Source organism: Ailuropoda melanoleuca, chromosome 2 (genome assembly GCF_002007445.2).
Source record: "Ailuropoda melanoleuca isolate Jingjing chromosome 2, ASM200744v2, whole genome shotgun sequence".
Lineage (NCBI taxonomy): Eukaryota > Metazoa > Chordata > Mammalia > Carnivora > Ursidae > Ailuropoda > Ailuropoda melanoleuca.
This window is the reverse complement of record NC_048219.1, coordinates 172793644-172814447: the sequence shown is the minus strand read 5'-3', so window position 1 is coordinate 172814447 and position 20804 is coordinate 172793644. Positions and strand designations below refer to the sequence as shown.

Below are 20804 nucleotides of genomic sequence, written 5' to 3'. Positions count from 1 at the left end.
AGTTAATAACAAAAAAATTATAGTTGTATTAATATAAATAAAGGGCAAAAAGAAAAAAATAGAGTTCTCTAAAACTACTATGACTCTAGAAGTTTCCTTTTACATTATGAAATGATGTCATACTAGTCCATAATGAACTACAAAGCATTTAAGAAGACTATGACATCATTTCTAGTATTACAGAGGGAGAGAGATGGGGAGAGAAAGAGGGAGAGAGAGAGAAGGCCTCCTCCCCTCTGCTGCAGCAAAGTCTTGGTTGAAGACACTAAGAGCAATAAACAATGTCAAGCTTGGGAGTAGTATTTAGGAAGCATCCATAAAGCGAAACTCATGCTGCAGTTTGGCTTCTTTCCCTTGCTGATGAAAGTGAAAAGGGACACTTCAAAAATTCCATTTTAACCTAAAACCGGAAAAATCCTTTTCTATATCACTTGGAGAAATTTTCACACATGGTTCGCCTGATTTTCTACCTGGTATTAATTATCTAATTAATTATTATTAATTAAAGATCTATAATGAATATTTGGGGTAGCTGAAAAAAAAAAAGTACCAAATGTCTGTCTTACAGTGTGTAATCTCATGAAAAACAAGAACAAAAAAGTAACGGGGAAAAGTGCTGATGAATCATTTACCCATCAAATAATTAAATAAATATTTGTTGAACCCCTACTGTGGTCCAGGCACTATTTTATGTTCTGAAGATATGAGTGAAAAATCAGTGAAATAATTAACCAATGTCAAAATGAGTTTGATTAGCAAAACCGTGATACAGATCCCTGACTCACTCACAGTCCAAAAAACAAATTCAATTCTGATTCGACGCCATAACCATCTATTTCAATAAACTCTGGTTTCTTACACAAAATCTGTCAACACACCCCTAGATAAATTTAAAATGGTCCTAGAAAATTTAGGCACCAAGAGACTTTTGGTGAGGTAATATGCCACTTCTCCAATACCCAGATAAATCCCAACAGAGCTGATTAGTTCCTATTAACAATACACCGAATACATTTTTTTAGTGGTTAGATAATAACATCATCCTTTTCCAATTCATGTAGATACCCCAATGTTCAAAATTAATATAATGAGTGGCTAAATGAGCCTGAGGATTATAAAACAGATTCACACATAAAATACGTACTGTGTGGATTTTGTGAGATGGGAAAATACCAAATAGATTTTTGTTTTTCACCAAACATGAAATATATTCACCTACTCTGAGCAGAACCTAAAAAGAGAAAATAGTCCCAAGGGTTTTACAATATCCAGGAGGAACAGTAAGTCCTGTCTGGGGATTTCAGACCTGATTCTACTGAGTAATTTCTAAAGGAAAACACGCAATATATTTCATGTATCTCTGAGCCTAGCCTATTCGATTTTGTTCAATATCTGCAATAAATGCAGTTTCCTTTTTTAGAACACACTGATTTATTTTAATGAATTCATTCTCTTGTGCAAAAATATTATGTGATACTGCCTACACTCTGGAAGGGTGATGATAGAGGCATCTGCCCCTTCCCTCTCTCCCACAATCACTACCCACAGCAGCAAGGCTCTTAGGAAGTGCTTGTGGAATGAATAAATTAAGGTCCTCATAATTACACATTGCAGAGAAAATGAAACAAGGACAATGCATTCGTCTCCTTCAACGGCTACAAATATTCACACTCGCAGGTATACAGTCACAGACTTCTGGTATTTCAGGATCAGTCGTTGAACGTTAACTATTTCCGAAGTACGTTTAAAAAAACAAAAAAACGACAACTAACCTCACTGACTAAAATATTTTGGGCTGATAAGCTTGAGAGGAAATGCTACGTGAATGCTAAAGACAGATTTAAAAGAGGTTACTGATCTACAGCAAGGCAGAACGTGTCTTCCATTTTTTTGAAGGCAAATAACAGATATAGCTTTTATTGACATGAGTATATGTTGAAAGTCAAAGATAATCTTAAAGAATTAAACAAAAGGTAATACCCATAACTGCCATCTCTATACATCCTGAGGCCGAATTTCAAAATTAATATTTTTCATGTAAGGCAGAAGGCCCAGGATCAATGGATTCAACTGCTTCCTTGGCAAGATGAAGGATTACTTTCTTACGCCAATAAAGCATATATAAAATCAGTTCTTTGAATAACTAGCAACCTCAGCCTTTAGATATGGTGCTAAAGACTAAAGCATCAGTGAAGAAGTTACGATATTTTATTCACAAACCCCCACAATACTGAGTCATTCCTAGGCTCTCCTCTCTAGGGCTCCTTCTACCTGGGAAGGGCAAGCCATTTCATTTACCATTTAAAAACATCACTTATTAGCAAGATTCTCTCAGATAAAATCTTTACTTTAGTATATTTCTGTTAAATTTAAATGACTGAATTTTCAGTAAGATAGAGAATTTTGGACATTTTATTTTTTAGCTGCTACAATAATAAAAATCTGAAAATAAGCCAGACATGTTGATATTTGTTAACAACTTGCAACCCAGGCAAAAGACATAATTCCTTAGACGTCTTATAATCAAAACAGCTTTGGATAATGGCATTCTCTGCATGGGAAATCGTACATGCTATGATAGACAATGATCAACGTAGGCTTCCGGATAAAAGACCAACCATAGAGAGATTAATTTAAATAAAAACATTCCAAATCCTCCCTGATTTCCCCTCATTTAAACATCCAAACAAAACATGTGGTACCTTTTAATTTTCTGAATGAGTAGTTCCCAATCAACGTTTCTTCGGTTAGAGACAACAAGCTGAAGAATCTACCGAAACAAAACAAAAGAAAAAAAAAATACATATACAGATTTGTTAACTAAATATTGAAAACTGTAACTCACCAGTAAGCAAATGCATTCTTTATAATCCAGATAATAAATCTATGTCTTGAGATCTGTAGTAAAAATAATGCAGTACTTGAATTTTTAGGAAGCTCAGTAAAGAATTTTAAAGCATTTTACTTTGAGATCACATAAAGCAAATCCTTTGAAAAATGGAAAAAAAATAAAATGAAATAAAATTTTAAAAACCCCGAAGCATTACCAGTGCATATGCAGCGATACCACCCAAGTCTAGCCTTTGAGGATTGCTGCAGAATCCTTCTCCCGGAGCATTATCTCTACGGGCTGGCTCTAGCTTCTCGCTCCAGACAGACGCAGTCTGCAAGCCACCAGCTCCTCTGTGTGTGTGTCGGGGAAAGGGAAGCTGCAAATTAGAAAAAGTCCCCGCAGTGGCGAAAAGGAAAATAAGGCGAGTGGGAGAGGGAGAGAGAGCTCACTAGCCTCAGAATTTTCGAGAATGATGACAAGCCACCCAGCTCCGCCATCATTCACTGACAATAAGATGCAGCCCCAGCTTATGATTTAGCGGTTTACCATCGGGGCTTCTGGTATCAAATGCCTGACAGGCATTTTAATTGCCTCCATCCAAGTGTGTCCCCAGGAGTCGAGTCTATAAGCCTATGAATGTCATCATCTGGTCTCCTTTGTGTTAATGCCAGACACACAGACACACACACACACACACAGAGTGCTTAAATAGAGAGTTTCCCGGCGTAATATAGGATTACAAATAAATCTGGCTACACAAACTGGACATGATAAATGGTAGTTTACGGGAATATTTATTATCTACATTAATGACATCAGAGATTGTCTGATGTTTTGTCCCTGGCTGCTAATTCTGACATTTTAAAAACTGAATATCCAGAATTGTTTGTTTACTTATAGTCCAAAATAAATCATTTAGTTGTATTTTCTAAGGGAAAATTCAATCCCCTTGTAACTGTGATAATTACACACTTGGCAATGTTTTCCTTACAAAGGAGAATGCAGCAAAAAACAAAGGGGATTAGGAAACCAGGGTTGATGTGTGATTTCTGTGGGCAATCTATTTTATTCCGTTTACAGACAGAAGCAAAAGGAGGTGGCAATGAGCTTGGGTACTGGGACCTTACAGTCCCTGAGGGCCAAGCCAGAGAATTGAATCTCTGGCATAATCAGTACCCCCTTTATGTTAGCAGCTGAAATTAACAGTTGAATATCCTTGTTTCACAGTGCCCCTTATGTAGGGAGGTTAAATGTGGAATAATTCCCTGAATTTATTGCCCGGACAGAAGGGCTGGGAAAAATGTTAAGAAATAAATTAATTTTTCCATCATTGTTAGCCTCCTGCATCAGTGAACGGAGCAAAATTCAGTGTATACCAAAAGGGCTGGCAGCGAAGAAGGTTGCTGGGAGGGAGCATCACCATGGTTACTGGAAACAGAAAGTACTGAGAAAAATAAGGTGATGATAGAGAAAAGGGAAGGAGACTCCAGTGGAGGAAATTTAGAATGATATGCTTCATTCTTTGCCTTCTGGAAAGAACTGTGTCTATCAGTTTTACACTCTCTTTTGAACGCATAAAGATGAATTTACATTCTCCATTAGCCACCTTTCTTCTCCACTTTTTGATCATGAGCTAATTTTGCTTTCATAAATATTCAAATTATGGTTCTTTTGTATGAAATGATTCCTACTTCTCCTTGCCTCCGTCCATATCCTGGATTCATGGGCAACACTCAGCCCAGTCCACACCCTTTGTTTCATAGGTGAGAAAGCTGAGGCCCAGGGAATCTGGCCAAGGTCACGAAGCAGGCTGGAGATCCAGCAGACACACCATCCCCATGTCCTGACTTAGGTGCCCTGCTTTTCTTCTTTTACCAAGTGCTTTTCTTTCTGCGCTCCCTCCCATTCTGTGTGCAAGCAAAAACGATTCCAAAACCATCCTTTGTCTTTGATTTTGTGAGCCTTCCTTTATTTGCTAAAGCAGTGATCTTCGTTTTTTAAAATACGTTCCAATAATTCTGAGACTAGCCTTGCTTAGCATCTGTGCTGTACTGTATTGGAGGTCTGAAGAATCTGGGGTAATGATGTCACTGCTTTTCTTTCTTTCCAGCCCGGCAATCAGAAGAATTGAGCATGATGGCCCTTTGGTGATCCTATCTTGTTGAGCCTGAACTTAATCATCATATACTAGGTACTCTATCATCCCTGGCATCGTTCTTTCTGCAAGCATGAAATCGGGCAATCCGACTGTGCTGTCCTCCCAAGGTCCTCCTAGTTAATAGACAGTGTGAAGTTTCATGAGGTTACCCAAAATGATGAAACTGGAAAACTGGGAGCCCAGGTTAAAAAAAAAAAAAAAAAAATTTTAAGGGATCATTCACTCAAAAACAACCACTGGGGGGCGCAATATTTGTTAAAATCTTTCTGAGTCAGCAAAAATTGTGATTAGGATTTTGACCTTGATGCATTATTTCCTTCATAAAATGTTCTTTCAGTATTCAGTTGTTATGACTCATTGTTTTTAGGTTAACTCATCCGTAGGTAAGATCAGATTGACTTTTCTGATGTCTAAAATACAGTGGCTACCACCACTACTGTTCTCTGCCCCCAGTATGTTAACTATCAAATAAAGAAATCATGTTTAAAAATATGATTACCCTAGTAAAATTACAAGAGATTTCAGATTTCAGTTAATCTTACATACTGATTAGGATTCTTCTCTTCCAAAAAGCATTCCTTAAATATGATCTGTTAAATGTGTATTTTTCTTCAGTGATTTGGACCCTAAAGTTATTTTCAAAAGAAATGTTTTAATATGTTATATAGATTATTAATAATATGTTGTTCATTTCTGAACACGAAAAATGATGCACAAATTATGTCATTTCTTGAAACATAAATCATATTTCGTCAGAAACTCCTAGAGCACACATAATGGTCCTAGTCAGTCTAAAACAATAGTGCAGCTTCAAAAATATTTAATACTTTTCGAGAGTCATTTTCTGAGAATACCTGCTTTGTCATTGAGAATGAGTTGGTAAATTCTTTTTCTTTTTTTTTTCTTTTCATTTGTTAGTGGAAGGAACTATTTAACATGTCCATTGTATAATAAGCAGTATATAATTCTTTCCTTTAATTATATTCTAAAAATGGCAGATAATTGAGAGCCTTTCATGATTTTTTATATAATTTTTATATTTATGCTTATGAGCCTAAACTGTACTGCTTTCCTTATCCTTTCTCTCTTTGACAATATTCTAGACCTTGGCTTAGTACCATTTTGATGAAGCATACTATATTTCAAATACTTGATAGGTTCTAGGTATGGGGGAAAAACATTTCCTTCTACAGGAACTTTAATTATAGTGGAGAGGTCATAGAAATAAAAGGGAATGTAAGCGGACACTTCTTTTTCTCACTTTGATGACACACGGTATCTCTGCCCCTCTGTTATAATCTGCTGCATCTCAGATCCTGATCTTTCAGAATCTGATTTAACTATATCCCCAAATTCAGTTAGCTAAACCCTGTGGCTCTTCTGGAAGACCCTGAGTTTCACTCCCTAAATATATCAGCCTGTGTATTTGGGTGTCACTCTTGAAGTTTCTTCCTTACCTCCTAGAATCCTTTGGTCATAGAATCATCTTCCCAGCTTTACCAGCTTTCCTGACTACTGTAATGAAAACTGCAACCATGTCCCTCCCACCACCCTTCATCGCTGCTCCTTCTTTCCCTTTCCACAGCACTCACCACTTCCCATCACACCATAAACTTGTATTTATTATGTTTATTATTAATTATCTGCCTCCCTCTGCTAGGTCTGTGAGAGAAATCATCTTTACGTGTTTGGGATGCTGGGAACCTAATAGCATTTAAAGTATTTTTTAAAATGCGTAAATGTGAAAATCACATTAGTGGATGAATTGAAGCATTTAAGCACAAGACAAGTCTTTGTGTTTCATATTGATTTCCTTGCTCTATATATTCAGTCTTCCTTATGAATATTGCATTTTATTTGTATTATAAATCACATTTTCCCATGGAATCAATATTTTTTGTTATTTGCATTAAAGGATATACATTTATTTAATATAGCGACTTGTCTCCTGCTTTCTTTGCATTCTGCAAAGTACCTTGCGTGGGACTATCAGCTCTTAAATGCTGAGTAGGAGCTTATTTGATAAATAATACTTGTATTGGTGTTAAATATGCTAACATTTAATCTTTAGATTATTTAAATAAAATGAGAATAGTTAATAAATCGATATTGCCTTGTGGTCAAAATGCTTAGAAGTAGCTTTTTATTTAATTAAAAAAAGTTTAAGATTTTATTTTTAAGGGGGCACCTGGGTGGCGCAGTCATTAAGCGTCTGCCTTTGGCTCAGGGTGTGATCCCAGTGTTATGGGATCGAGCCCCACATCAGGCTCCTCTGCTAGGAGCCTGCTTCTTCCTCTCCCACTCCCCCTGCTTGTGTTCCCTCTCTCGCTGGCTGTCTCTGTCAAATAAATAAATAAAATCTTTTTTTAAAAAAAAAAAAAAGATTTTATTTTTAAGTAATCGCTACACCCACCATGGGGCTCGAACCCACAACTCCAAGATCAAGATTCACATGCTCTACTAACTAAGCTAGCCAAGGTACCCCTGAAGTGACTTTTTATAAATTGACTATAATTATTATACTTTGCATTTTATTATAATAAAATTAATAATAGAAATAATAATTATAGTTTTACATTATACTTTGAAATTTGTCATTTTAAATATAAGCATTTATCTGAGCATTTTACAAATTATTATGACGTCCAAATTCACTGCACACTGTTTTGCTTTATTTACCACAGATGACATCTTTTCTTCCAACAAATTTTGTCCCCTCAAAAGCATACTGTGGTCAGACTCCATGGCCCAGCACTCTCCCCACCATAAGACCTACTAAGTCAGAATTTCCATGGGATGGGCCTGAAACCTGTGTGCTCAAGGGGACTTGAATACCTGAAAAAGCTGGGGAAATACCACTTCCAGGGGGTGTACTCCTTCAAGGGAAGTCTTGGGTGTTTTGTCTGCAGATTGAGCTCATGCTAATCAAAGGTAATCAAACTGCAGACAAAGCCTTGGTAGTTATGCTTATCCCTTCAAAAGGACTGTAAACATTCTTAAGGGAAGAAGAAATATGGCTAGTAAAGAGTCCCAGTTCCTAACATAAAGATTCAATAAACATTTGTTAATGCAAAAAAAAAAAAGTATATTGTGGTCAAACAGACAAAAAAAGGAAAGAAAAATGTCACAACTAGCATATCCATCTGAATTCCATGAAATGTTGAAATTCCATTACTTTTTAACCTATAAGATGGCAATTTCTTGTGTTTCAACCTAATACCTGGAGAAGTTATAAAAGGAAGCAGAATTGAGTAGAGTGAACTGTACAAAATGTCCCAGTCTCTAGGCAAGGGCAAGTCTTCAATGGCCACTAATTAAAATATGACAAGTTTCAAATCCAATCTGTGGCACCTTCCAGAATATTACAAATTATGAGAAGCATAGATCCAAAAACTATTGATATCTTTTAAGGCCTTGAGGCTCTATGATTCACTGAGGATCTGAAAATCTTCTAGAAATGCTTCTTGAATTCTTTTAAGTCTCTAGAACTTATATTCTAAAATGCATGGGCAAATAAATTCAATCCAATATCATCAGTGAAAGACATGCTCTAGGGGATTCCTGATTTATGGGATGAATAACAACTGTTGGAAGTTAAAAGACAATCAATAAGCACCAAAAGGATAAATTTATATAAATTACTCACATGGTTTTCTTTTATTTTTCGTGGCAAACTACAAAAATTATTAACATAAACAAGGCTGAATTATCCTTTATAAAAATAAATAACCAATGTCTTGAGAAACTCATGTATAGGATTTTGAGAGCAGGCAATGGACAAATACATTATAGCTGGGCAAAAATCCCCCTCCCCCAATAAAATCTTTAAATCACTTGACTCCTGCCCCAAATTCTTCTTGTTTCGATTAAAGAGGATGAACTACATTCATTAACTTGTTGTGTACTTAACTTTCATTAACTTTCACTAGGTATTCTATGCTACTGAGCTGGATTTTTTCTTATTTAAAATTTGAAAATAGATTGTTATTGTCCAGGCCTCAAGTCTTGTAAATATTTGCCTTATTTTATATTTAAACTATTTCTCACACACAAAACCCAGTAGAAAAAAAAATTTAAACCAAGATATTCAGTATTTCCACTGAATTCAGATAAAGAATGAATCAGAAATTATGTATGTTTATAAAGAAGCAAAGAGCCTACTGACATATGTGTCACCCACGGTCATCTTTGCCATCTTCACTGTGATTCTCATTAGACCTGACCTACAGTGGGAAGGATGAATGTATTCTAAGCAAGGAGGGTGAGGAGTAAGGCAAGATAACTGGACTATTTTCCAATTGCTCTTGTATCATGCTTTAATTCTCTGAGTCATCATGATCAGAGTTTGGCTTCACAATTTTATTTTAAATCTTAGTGTGGATTTTTTTTTTCTAAAATTCAGTTATATTCTTATCCAAATATAAGTACAAAATACATTTCAAATTATTTTTGGGTTATACACCATTTTTAACCTCAGAAGTATTCATATTTCACAGGAAATTTTTCACAGGTAGTTTTTTTTTTTTTAAGATTTTATTTATTCGAGAGAGGGAGAGAGAGTGCATGCACGCGCATGAATAGGGGGAGGGGCAGAAGGAGAGGGAGAATCAGACTCCCCACTGAGTGGGGAGGCCGAAGTGGGGCTCAATCCCAGAACCCTGAGATCATTACCTGAGCCAAAGGCAGCTGCCCAACTGACCGAGCTACCCAGGTGCCCAACTTTTATTTTCCTTTATTTCATTAATGTCCTTATTTCACTCGTCAAGGTGAGGCCAAAAAGATAATGTATATAGAGAAGGAGAGCACTCAAAACACAGTTTGACTGCAATTTAGTGAAATAGTTAGCTCCAAGGCCATATTTAGGCTGTATAGGCCATTACCACCACGGCTTAGGAAATGACAGTACCCAAAGTTCTATTCTGCTCACATACTTTCACCAAAGTAGACTGAACTGAACTTCTTTTTTAAAAACAGTGTGATGTGAACTGCAATTCTGAAAAATAATTGCAGGTTCAATTCATCAAGTCATGATCTCATTACACTAGAGGAACTAGGCTGGGAATAAAACACTCTCCAGATGTTGAAAAGAAAGCTATAATGGCAGAACAACTGAAACTCTCACACAGCTGGTGGGAGTACAAATTAGTGTGAACACTTCTGAAAACTCTTTGGCAATTTCTAGTAAAGTAAAATGTATGTCTACCTTATCAGCCAGTAATTCCATTTCTAGGTATATACCTAGGAGAACTGAATACATATGTTTACCTAAACACATTTTTAAAAAACTGTCCTTAGCTTTATTCGTAATATCATGAAATCGGAAACCACTCAACTGCTCATCAATAGTAGAAGGCATTATGGTATATTCGTAAAATGGATTAGTACACTGAAAAAAATAGAAAGAAAAAGAATTACTGTTGCATGCCACTCCATAGATGAATCTCATAGGCATAATGATAAATAAGAGAAACAGACAGAAAAGAAGACTGTATTATTCCATTTATACGAAATTCAAGAACACACAAAACTAATGTTCAGAAATAGAAGTCAGAATAGTGTTTATGTCTATGGGGATTAAGACAAAGGGCAGTATTGACTAAAAGAAGTACAATGCCCTTGCACTACTGGGTGTTTGTTTACCCCAAAGATACAGACGTAGTGAAGAGAAGGGCCATATGCACCCCAATGTTCATAGCAGCATTGTCCACCAATAGCCAAATCGTGGAAGGAGCCGAGATGACCCTCAACAGATGACTGGATTAAGAAGCTGTGGTCCATATATACAATGGAATATTACTCAGCTATCAGAAAGAACGAATTCTCAACATTTGCTGCAACATGGACGGCACTGGAGGAGATAATGCTAAGTGAAATAAGTCAAGCAGAGAAAGACAATTATCATATGATTTCTCTCATCTATGGAACATAAGAACTAGGATGATCGGTAGGGGAAGAAAGGGATAAAGAAAAGGGGGGTAATCAGAAGGGGGAATGAAACATGAGAGACTATGGACTATGAGAAACAAACTGAAGACTTCAGAGGGGAGGGGGTGGGGGAATGGGATAGACTGGTGATGGGTAGTAAGGAGGGCACGTATTGCATGGTGCACTGGGTTATACGCAACTAATGAAGCATCGAACTTTGCATCAGAATCCGGGGATGTACTGTATGGTGACTAACATAATATAATAATAATAAAAAAAAGAAGTACAACGCCTTCTTGACATGGGGGGCAGTAACATGTTGGGGGGTGTACAATTGAGATGTGTGTGCTATATTAAGGTATAGTATACCTCCATAATGATAATAATAATAATAATAAATATATGATGCCATTGGTTTAGAAACTCTTTGTTTACAGCAGCACATTTTAGGATCTAGAGTGAACATTCTGCAAAAGTGTTCTGGTCTGAACATACATATGCAGGTATGTAACTATGGCTGCTAAGTGAACGTCCTATGAGGATTATGTGTTTGGTAAATAAATGAGCTGTGAGGGAATATATTCCTTAGAAGGGAGAGAACATTTTTTTTAAGTTTCACTTATTTATTTGAGAGAAAGAGAGAAAGAGTGAATGGGGGGAAGGGGCAGAGGGAGAGGGAGAGAGATTCTCAAGCAGACTCCATACAGAGCACAGAGTCCGATGCAGGGCTCCATCTCACAACCCTGAGATCATGATCAGAGCTGAAATCATGAGTCAGATGCTTAACCGACTGAGGCACCCAGGCTCAGGGGGAGAACATTTTACATGGGCTTTTAATAACAGGAAACAGTGAAGTAAAAATCTATATAGTAAAATTATATCTTAGAAATTTAGCAACATGTGAAAGTACTTGTCTATAGAAATACATACTGAACTACACTATGATGACAAAAACGTGGACAGTTAAGGTGATTTCTATACTGTCCCTTTCACACAAATCCCTTGGCCCACTGATGCCCACCATAATCACCAGTTTACTTCAAAATCATCTACTTCTTTGCTTCCAATCCAAATCGTACACGTCCTTTTTGGTCCATTTAATGTTCTGCCCTCTTTTACGAAGGCTTCCAGAACAACTCAACTGTACAGTGTCACTAAATACTTTGCTTTCTCAGAATCACCATGATACCAAAGAAAACAAAATCACCATGATACTATAATGACTGATATTATATATGGCCTTGGGCTGGTCTTCTGTTGTTTATATTCATTTATTTATTCTAATATTGACAAATTTAAAAAGCATAAGACACAATTCTAATATAAATGATTAAGTACCTATAATGTGCCAACTTCTTTCAACACATTGCTTTATTCAACAATTCTGAGAGTTATGAACTTCCATTTTACATTGAGGAAATAGTCCCAATTAGGTTTAGTTATATGCCAAGCATACAGCTGGTAAGTGATGAAGCAAAAATTCAATCCCTGGACTTCTGAGTTAATTAGTTTGTAATTCAGCCTAACATTTCTAAGGTGTCATCAGAAGAGAGGAGATAAATTAAACATAGGATGAAAAATTTTCCAGTTTTCTAGGGCACACACTTCAAAAACAGACTCTATTAGTCTAAGTGTGCATAAAAGAGTATTAGAAATAAACATCTTTACTTTCAGAATTATTTCAGTTTCCTTCAGTTCATATATAAACGATGTGTATGTATGAACACAAGCCTTCCTGTAGTTAAGGAAGACATTGTAATTTTATTAACTATCTATCTGGTCTAATCTTGGAAGAGTGACATGCATGGGATATATGCTCATGTGTTTTTGAAGAACTTCATTGTTTGACAGTTTGAGTTTATTGTGTATGTTTTTAAACCTTTTGTTGAAATTAACATATGTCTTAGAAGTATAGGTTATAATGATAAAATACCTATCTTACATAGTCAATTACTACCCTCATTTCATTATATCAATGTAGGAATAATCGAATACCATGGTTAATCTTAAAGGTTACATCAGAAAACATTATATCAGTATCATATGCAAATGCATGTCTTTTTTAAATTAACTTGAATTAATTTACAGTTAAATTCTAGATGTGGGACACTTTTATTTCAAACAACTCATTCCCTCCATCAAGTCTTTCCTCAAATATTATCTTCTCAGTGAGGTTTAACTTGACCCTTGCAATCTGCAGTCCCCATTCCCAACCTCCTTTACCTTATTTGGCAGAATACTTATAATTTTCCGATAAACCATATAACTTATTTATCATGCTTATTCTTTATTGTCTTTCTCTCCTTATTCATTTGTAAGCTCCAGAAAGGCAAAACGCTTTGCCTCCTCGTTTGTTCACTAATACCCCCAGGTACTTAGAACTGGGCTTGGTACATAATCGGCACACAATGAATATTCATTGAACTCATTCTTGCATGAATGAATGATTAAAATTATAACACTAAAACTCATACAAAAAGCATGAATTATCTCTTAAAAAATCTGAAGTCTTAGTTGAAACAGCTGACGAAATCTGTAGAAATCACTAGTTTCAGAAATCACTTGACAAAACACATGGTGTAATTATTTTATTTATTTTTGTGTCTTGGCTAACTATTTAGATATACAAGTTTTAGGCTTTTCATCTATGACATATTTATAGCCATTCTAGGTGTATCTCTCTCTAGATTTTTACAGATAGTTATCTATGTGTTTATTATTTATTTTCACAAAAAGTCTTCCAGCATTTTTTTTTACATGCTGATGAATCCTTACTTATAACTTGCATGTTTATCTTTAGCTTTCCAATCATCTGAAAGTTGACACAAACTGCTTTCCTTCACTATATACAACCAGCTTATAGGGAATCCATATGTATAGGAGAAATGGGAAACCATGGAAGAAAATGATGAATTTAGTGTTAAGGAATTCTCACTCAATGAAATTTTCATTTAACAGACTATCAAGCAGAATCATCTTCAGGAGTTATGAATTTTTTTTTAAAGATTTTATTTATTTATTTATTTGACAGAGAGAGAGAGAGACAGCCAGAGAGAGAGGGAACACAAGCAGGGGGAGTGGGAGAGGAAGAAGCAGGCTCCCAGCAGAGGAGCCTGATGCAGGGCTCGATCTCAGAACTCTGGGATCACGCCCTGAGCCAAAGGCAGACGTTTAATGACTGCGCCACCCAGGCGCCCCAGGAGTTATGAATTTCTTGGCCGATCTTCCCGGAAACAGGAAATGAACCTTTATTTTATTGAATATCTCTACAAAATGGAACCATTATGATTTAATTGAAGAATAAATGGTACAAAGTCAAATGCCAAAAAATCAAACGCTGCATTGCAGGACATTAGTTCTAAAATCCTGATTTTTTTTGAAAAATGCTAAAAGGAGTTATGTTGTTCATTGCTTTCCAAGCTTTCAAGATTGTTATCTCAATATTCTACACCTTTTTCTTTCCTTCAATACTTGGCAACTTCATAGAATTGGAGCACTAGCAATTCTTGAGAGACCAATCCATTTGCATTAGGTAGTCTTTAACCTTAACATTAGTACCAGATTATTCTGAAAGGGTTTAAATTCTACAAGCTCTTATAGCATTTTCTTTCAGTGTTAATTATTTCCAGGTCAAATCATAAAATGTCTACTGTGATGGTTTAATAAATGCAATGTCATATGTGGAATGATTTCTGAAAATGTATATATATATATATATATATATATATATATATATATATAAAGATTTTATTTATGTATTTGACAGAGAGAGACAGCCAGCGAGAGGAGGGAACACAAGCAGGGGGAGTGGGAGAGGAAGAAGCAGGCCTAGCAGAGGAGCCTGATGTGGGGCTCGATCCCAGAACGCCGGGATCACGCCCTGAGCCGAAGGCAGACGTTTAATGACTGCGCCACCCAGGCGCCCCTGAAAATGTATATATTTTTTAAAAATTTATTTTATGAATAGCCCAAATGCACATTCCAAAAATTTATGAAATCCAAGCTTATTCTCTCTGTTGTTTAGGGGAGAATTTACCCTATAATCATAGCCACCAGGAAATACATATACAGTTTCTTAATCCCTACCATTCCTCTTTCTCTAATCTTTTACCAAGGGTACATCAGAGAGAGAAGAGAGAGAATGAACTAGTGATGCAAGTAGTTATTTGAACATAGTTTAAATAAAACAGTTTGGCAGAACAACACAAACTTTGAATATTTAGAATAAATCCAATGCTATACCTAAATGTGCACTAAAGTCCTAAATCCTCCTATTGATTAGAATTAGAGAATATAGATCATGAATACTAAACTCCTTGTGAAAAGAAAGGGGAACTGGAATGGAGAGTGGGAATACTTTTATGTTTCATCCCACCATCAGATTCCCAAGCCACAAAAGACTCTAGATAAAAGATATACTGGCTTTTAAGTGAAAGGGAAATATTAGACATGATCCATGTCTATATAAGGACATTCCTTCTCAAGAGTACCATCAAATTGGCTAGAAAGGTTCATGTGGGGAGAATTTTATATGGCAATGTTTGAAATTGCATTACATTTATACTATCATTTTCCATAGTTCTGTGGCTTTCCCCCCTTTGCTTCTAATAGCAACCATATAATTAAAGAAGTAAGAGTATTTTATTTAATATTTTGGGGGGAAAAGTCAATTTTTTTCTAGATATTATCCATCTACTGTGACTTATTTTTCAAATGGATTGCAAAAACATGCTCTTTGCAGAAGCAGCCATTGTAAGTATCTGAGCCAATGAATGAAACTATCTGGGAGAGAAATTTCCACATCCCTAAGAACACTAACTTTTTTCTTAAATGGCCACACTCTTGTGTGCTTTCTTCTTCCTCTCCCATTCTCCATGCTCTGTCTACCCCTTTCCAACACTTCCTTCTCCTTTTACCCCAAACTCATGGGGAGCATGGTCAAGGAAACAGGAAAATATTTAAGGAATCATTTAGACAAACTTTTCTCTACCTAAGTCTTTGGCTTCATTTTAGTTGAGGGGCAGACTTAATGTGTTTTACAGCATTTTCTTTCTACAATATCTGGTAGATTCTTTTTACATTGGTGCATTGGAGCAGAATAAATCATTTGTTTCTCTGGTGTTGACTCAGAAAAAAATGGAATTGGAAATGGGGAGAAAAACATATAGCTACTGTGGTCTTTGTACATAATACTCCAGCATGGTATCTATTTATTTTGAACTCAGTAGAACTAAGGACATAAAGACAAGGGAATAGAATGCCCAGTTTACAGATACCTTCTGCTGAGACAAATGTGAGCACATAGATGCCACATTAGAAAAGAGCAGGTGGTACCTCAATGACAGGTTTTTCTAGATGGCAATGGCTGATTATAACTCTCTCAGAATTTGTATTTTAATTTGGAAGTGCTTAGGAGAATGTAGGATTGATTGGCTGACGAGAGAAGAGGAAGTAGAGCCTGTGTTAAGTGCATAAAGAATGCAAAAGGGGAAACCTTTGAGAAACTGGCAGTCAGGACATTCATTAAAAGCCAAGTGTAACAAAAGAGAAGCTTATTTTACAACAGGGAAAAACTTTGGAAAGGGAAGATGAAGGGGAGCAAAGGTGATAAAATAGCATAGAAATGCGAAGATTGACCCAGTGCTATTTGTGCATCATCTGAAGAAAAAAAGTAAATAAAAACTTGTGACATGTGCTGGGAGGGCTGAGACACTCAAATCAGAAGAAGAATAGGGAAGAAGGGTAGAGAAGAGTTGGAAGATCAAGAGCTTTGGAGGCAAACAGGGTTTCATTTATAAATCAGTGAGCCTGTCTGACAGGTGAGGCAGGCTGAAGCACTTGAAAGATCTTATTCAGTGGCTGGCATTACTGAATGCCCAGCTGGGTCCAAACAAGAGTAGTTTTAAACAGGGACATTGTTCCAAAGAAATCTTAAGTTTCATGTGCCCTCCAATGCAGCCTTATAAATCTTGAACAGCATCAATATTCACCAACCACCTGCAATCAGCATTACTCCAGAATTCGCTGGACACAGCAAGTCCTTGACAGGGAATATTTTAATTTGGATGGCTAGCCCTCTACTTAGGACTTACATGTATTGATGATATGCAAATCAGTTCAGTTCACAAGCTGTCCCATCAATAGCATAAATTAAGTATATCCTATCATGAGGATTATCTTGGAAAGAGAGAATGTCACCCTCACTATGCCTATGGCCTAAAGGTGAAGAGTCAGCAGTCTCTGAGTAAGGGAGAGTGAAAAACAAAGAGTATTCATCACCATTGACTGGCTGACTGCATTTTTCTTTAGGTTAAATGCTTGATTACTTACATAAAATATCTTTGCTCAGAAAAACTTTATTTTTAACATTTGTATAGCCAGAGAAGAGATTCAAAGATAGCATTTTGATAAAGAGTCTCTGATACCACACATAGGCAAATAATGAGTGAAAACAATCTTAAATTGTGACCTTTGTGTTAACATTGCATATTTCTTTGAGAAATGATGACCTCTAGCATAGGACATCTGTTTTGTACTAGTGAGAATGGATCTGTGACTTTCTCTTACACATTCTAGGTAACTTAGAGTTAGTAAACAAAGAGCTAAAGTCCAAAGACTGCAAGACTCTATGACAGATGTAAGAAAAAGAAAACAGCTTTGTTGTTATGATATGATTTTTTTAAGAACTTATAAATCACAGCTAGAAATAGATGATTAAAGGAAATTCAGATATAACTCATTCTACAATGCAATTTAAAGACAATTTCCATTGAATTCTCAATTCTTTCCAATAGATATTATCCAGCCAGCTTATTAGGGCACCATCAATGAAGAATAATTTTTAAAGTCAGATTTAATAACAGATAAAGTGAAATGGTGAGAGTATTCTTGAAGCCTGATTACAAGTGAACTGGTCAAGTGGAGAACCTGTGTGAGGCGGATGAACTCATTGTTCATGATGCCACAATACTTGAAGACAACGGAGGTGCTCACAGTGAGGGGCATGGACAGACAAAGGAGGTAGGAGGAGTCCTGGAGTCCTGCACAGCTGTTAGAAGCTTTGGAATAAGTGAACATACAACTGTATTGAATGAAAAAGGCATTAACAAAACAGCATCTCTACCAAGACAGATATATTTCAGGCATGTTGTAATGAGGGTATTTGGGAGAGGCAAATGGAAGTGGAGATCAGAGATAAAAAGAAAAATTTTAAATAATGTGAATAAAGAAAAACAGATCATCTGTTCTGATGATCATGTGTCCCCCAAAACAAAGATCATGAACTCAGTTCTTTGCACCTGTGGTTCAGAACACCACCACCACCATCACCACCTCCACCACCATCACCACTGCCAACAAAAGGTTGTGAAACCTTGAGACCCTGCGAGGTTATGAAGTGAGATCCTGTCATCATTCCTCCTAGTACCATCTATGGGGCAGAGACTGTGAAAGTGGAGAACGTGGCCGTGGCTCCCACCATTTTTTCTGGACTCCATAGAGCTGTGCTAACTGCTGGGTTTCACCATTACGTGTCGATTCACAAGTCTAGAGGTGGCCCAAGAGTCCACTGTGTATTTGTGTCACACCCCAATTAATTNTACCTGGAAGACAGCTTCAAGACATGTGCCCCAAAGACAGGAAAGAAAGAGAGGAGGAGGGAGGGAGGGAGGGAGGGAGGGAGGGAGAGGGGGAGAAGGAAGGAAGGAAGGAAGGAAGGAAGGAAGGAAGGAAGGAAAGAAAGAAAAGAAGAGGAAAGGAAAGAGAAGAAAAAAAAGAAAGAAAAGTTGTTTGCTCGCCAATTGCAAAGGTGTTTGTCTCTTGTGCCAGTGAAACCAACAGGGGTTCTTAGTATTCCTTCTTCATTAGCTACAATCAGTAATAACAGGTATATTCAGAAAAAAAATACTGCTCTAATCAAGGACATTTTAAGATTAACTCTTATTTCACATTGATTGTTAAGGGCCAAATGAAGACCAAAAGAGGATTCCAAGATTGTACCTATGACATATACTTTAAATAAAATCTACAAATATTGCTCATAAAATTAAAATGTTGCCTTCACCATTCTTGTCATATCACTATCAACTAATGCAAGTTTCTTGCGAACTTGGAGCCCCAGAAAAAAGCTTATTCTTTCAACTGCCAAGCAACCATAAAGTGAGACACGTTTATGTCAGATGAAAGTGCAACGTGACTTTAGCTTTCATGGGTTTTTTAATCTTGATTAGGAAACCTCTATGGAGAATTTGGGGACAGCACAGCCAGCAAGCACAAGGGAGTAGGCCTCTAAGCATGTTAACATGAACATGGTCTGCAAAGCTTCAGACTGATTTCAGAGCTTATGAATCCAGGCCCACTGGAATTTAGCTTGAGAAAAGCCAAAGGATTCTACTATGATCTAAAGAACTACTGTAGGATGGGATAGGGAGGACAGGGAGCAGATGTCCTTAGTCCCAAACTGGATTCAGATGGCCTCTGAAAGGTCTTGTTTCCATGGGTCTCTACAGATAATAATGAGAAACTTTTATCAGGAGCTTACTAAGGACTAGTCACTTTTTTGAGCATTTATTTATATTAACTTATTTAATCTTCACAGCAACTCTGAGGTAGTTACTGTTATGCCTATGTTATAAACTAGAAAACCAAAATTCAGGTAGATTAAACTATTGGATATGAACTCAATTCATATCTGGCTGCAGGTATGCTTTTAAAAATACATTCTAAAACAAAACAAAACAAACCAAAAACAAACAGTAAAATGCCCTACATTCTATTTCTCTGTAGTCTCATCCATTCTGTATATAATCTAAGCTGTTCCTAGCAGGGAGATGGTCAACGACCTCGCAAAGGCTAATGCTTGGCATCCCCATCCTCCAGCTGGAAATTTTGACAATGAGTCCACATCAATAATATGCATAATATGGATAATCTGATCTCCAGGGAGCAATGGAAATCCAAAAACAACTTGGCACTTATTTCTTAATCTTTAAATTTTCTGAGATGTATGAATAACCATTAAAGATTCCATTTTTTAAATGATACCTGTTCAATTTTTAAAAGCTGCCTTATATTTTAAGTTAGTTGAAAAGACAAGAAGAGCTCTGTGTTTTGGTACTGGAGTCAGTGTGGAATCACCGTTGGTCTTTTGAGGCAAGAGTTTCAGTTTTTCGGTGTTTCATGTCGATGTTGTTTGCATCACCTATCTTTTAAGCTGGAAACACCCCAGTGCATAGGTACCTTTGTGACTCATGTGCTCCAGCTGAAAGTGGAAAATAACATTTTATTCTTTGAAAGTATAAGATGCCCAGGGGAAATAAATTATTAGTACATCATGATAAATTCCAAAATATAATCTCCAGAATCACATTTGTTGACTGCTTTAAAGTTAAAGCATACTTTCTTAAAAACACTTCCGGTCAGTAAGAAAAATTAATATTTTCATTTTGGAAAGTTCATTGGAGCTTTGTTAATTTGGGGGAACATCTGCTCATCCATCATGAGTCTAAAGTACAAAAAATTCCTTAATTTTCTTGACTTTATACCTCCATTGTATCTTGTAAGAGTAGTTATCAAACCAAATAACATTCCTTAATTTATATAATGGTCAGCCCCACCAGAGTTAGCCCCTTGAGGGTAAGTATCATATTATATTTTTGTATCCCTAGCATTTAGTAGAGTGCCAGCCACAGTGGGCACTTCGTCAGTATGTTCTCTGTGGAGCTGGTGGGCCTAGGTAATGAGAGGCATTAAAAGTCTAAAAATATTACACCTCTAAGAAAGGAAGTTAAATAAATCAATAACAAAATAAAGTCAAGACACTGATTTAAAGATTGTTTGATCCATTTGTTGACTGGATTATTTAAAAATTTTCAAATACTGATAAGTGAT

General features: G+C 36.4%; 1 protein-coding gene across 19 annotated transcripts in view; it reads right to left on the bottom strand.

Annotated features, from left to right (window-relative positions):
- MAP2 (microtubule associated protein 2) overlaps positions 1 to 20804 on the bottom strand; it is a 283955-nt gene that overhangs the window by 141130 nt on the left and 122021 nt on the right. For 17 of the 19 annotated variants that reach the window (XM_034655081.1, XM_034655088.1, XM_034655089.1 and 14 more), the window contains exon 3: positions 2703 to 2770. The gene's annotated coding sequence lies outside the window, so the exon portion shown is untranslated. Of the gene's footprint in view, positions 1 to 2702; positions 2771 to 3047; positions 3433 to 20804 lie in introns of those variants that run through there. The other 2 variants (XM_034655083.1, XM_019792993.2) reach the window with 2 other exon arrangements.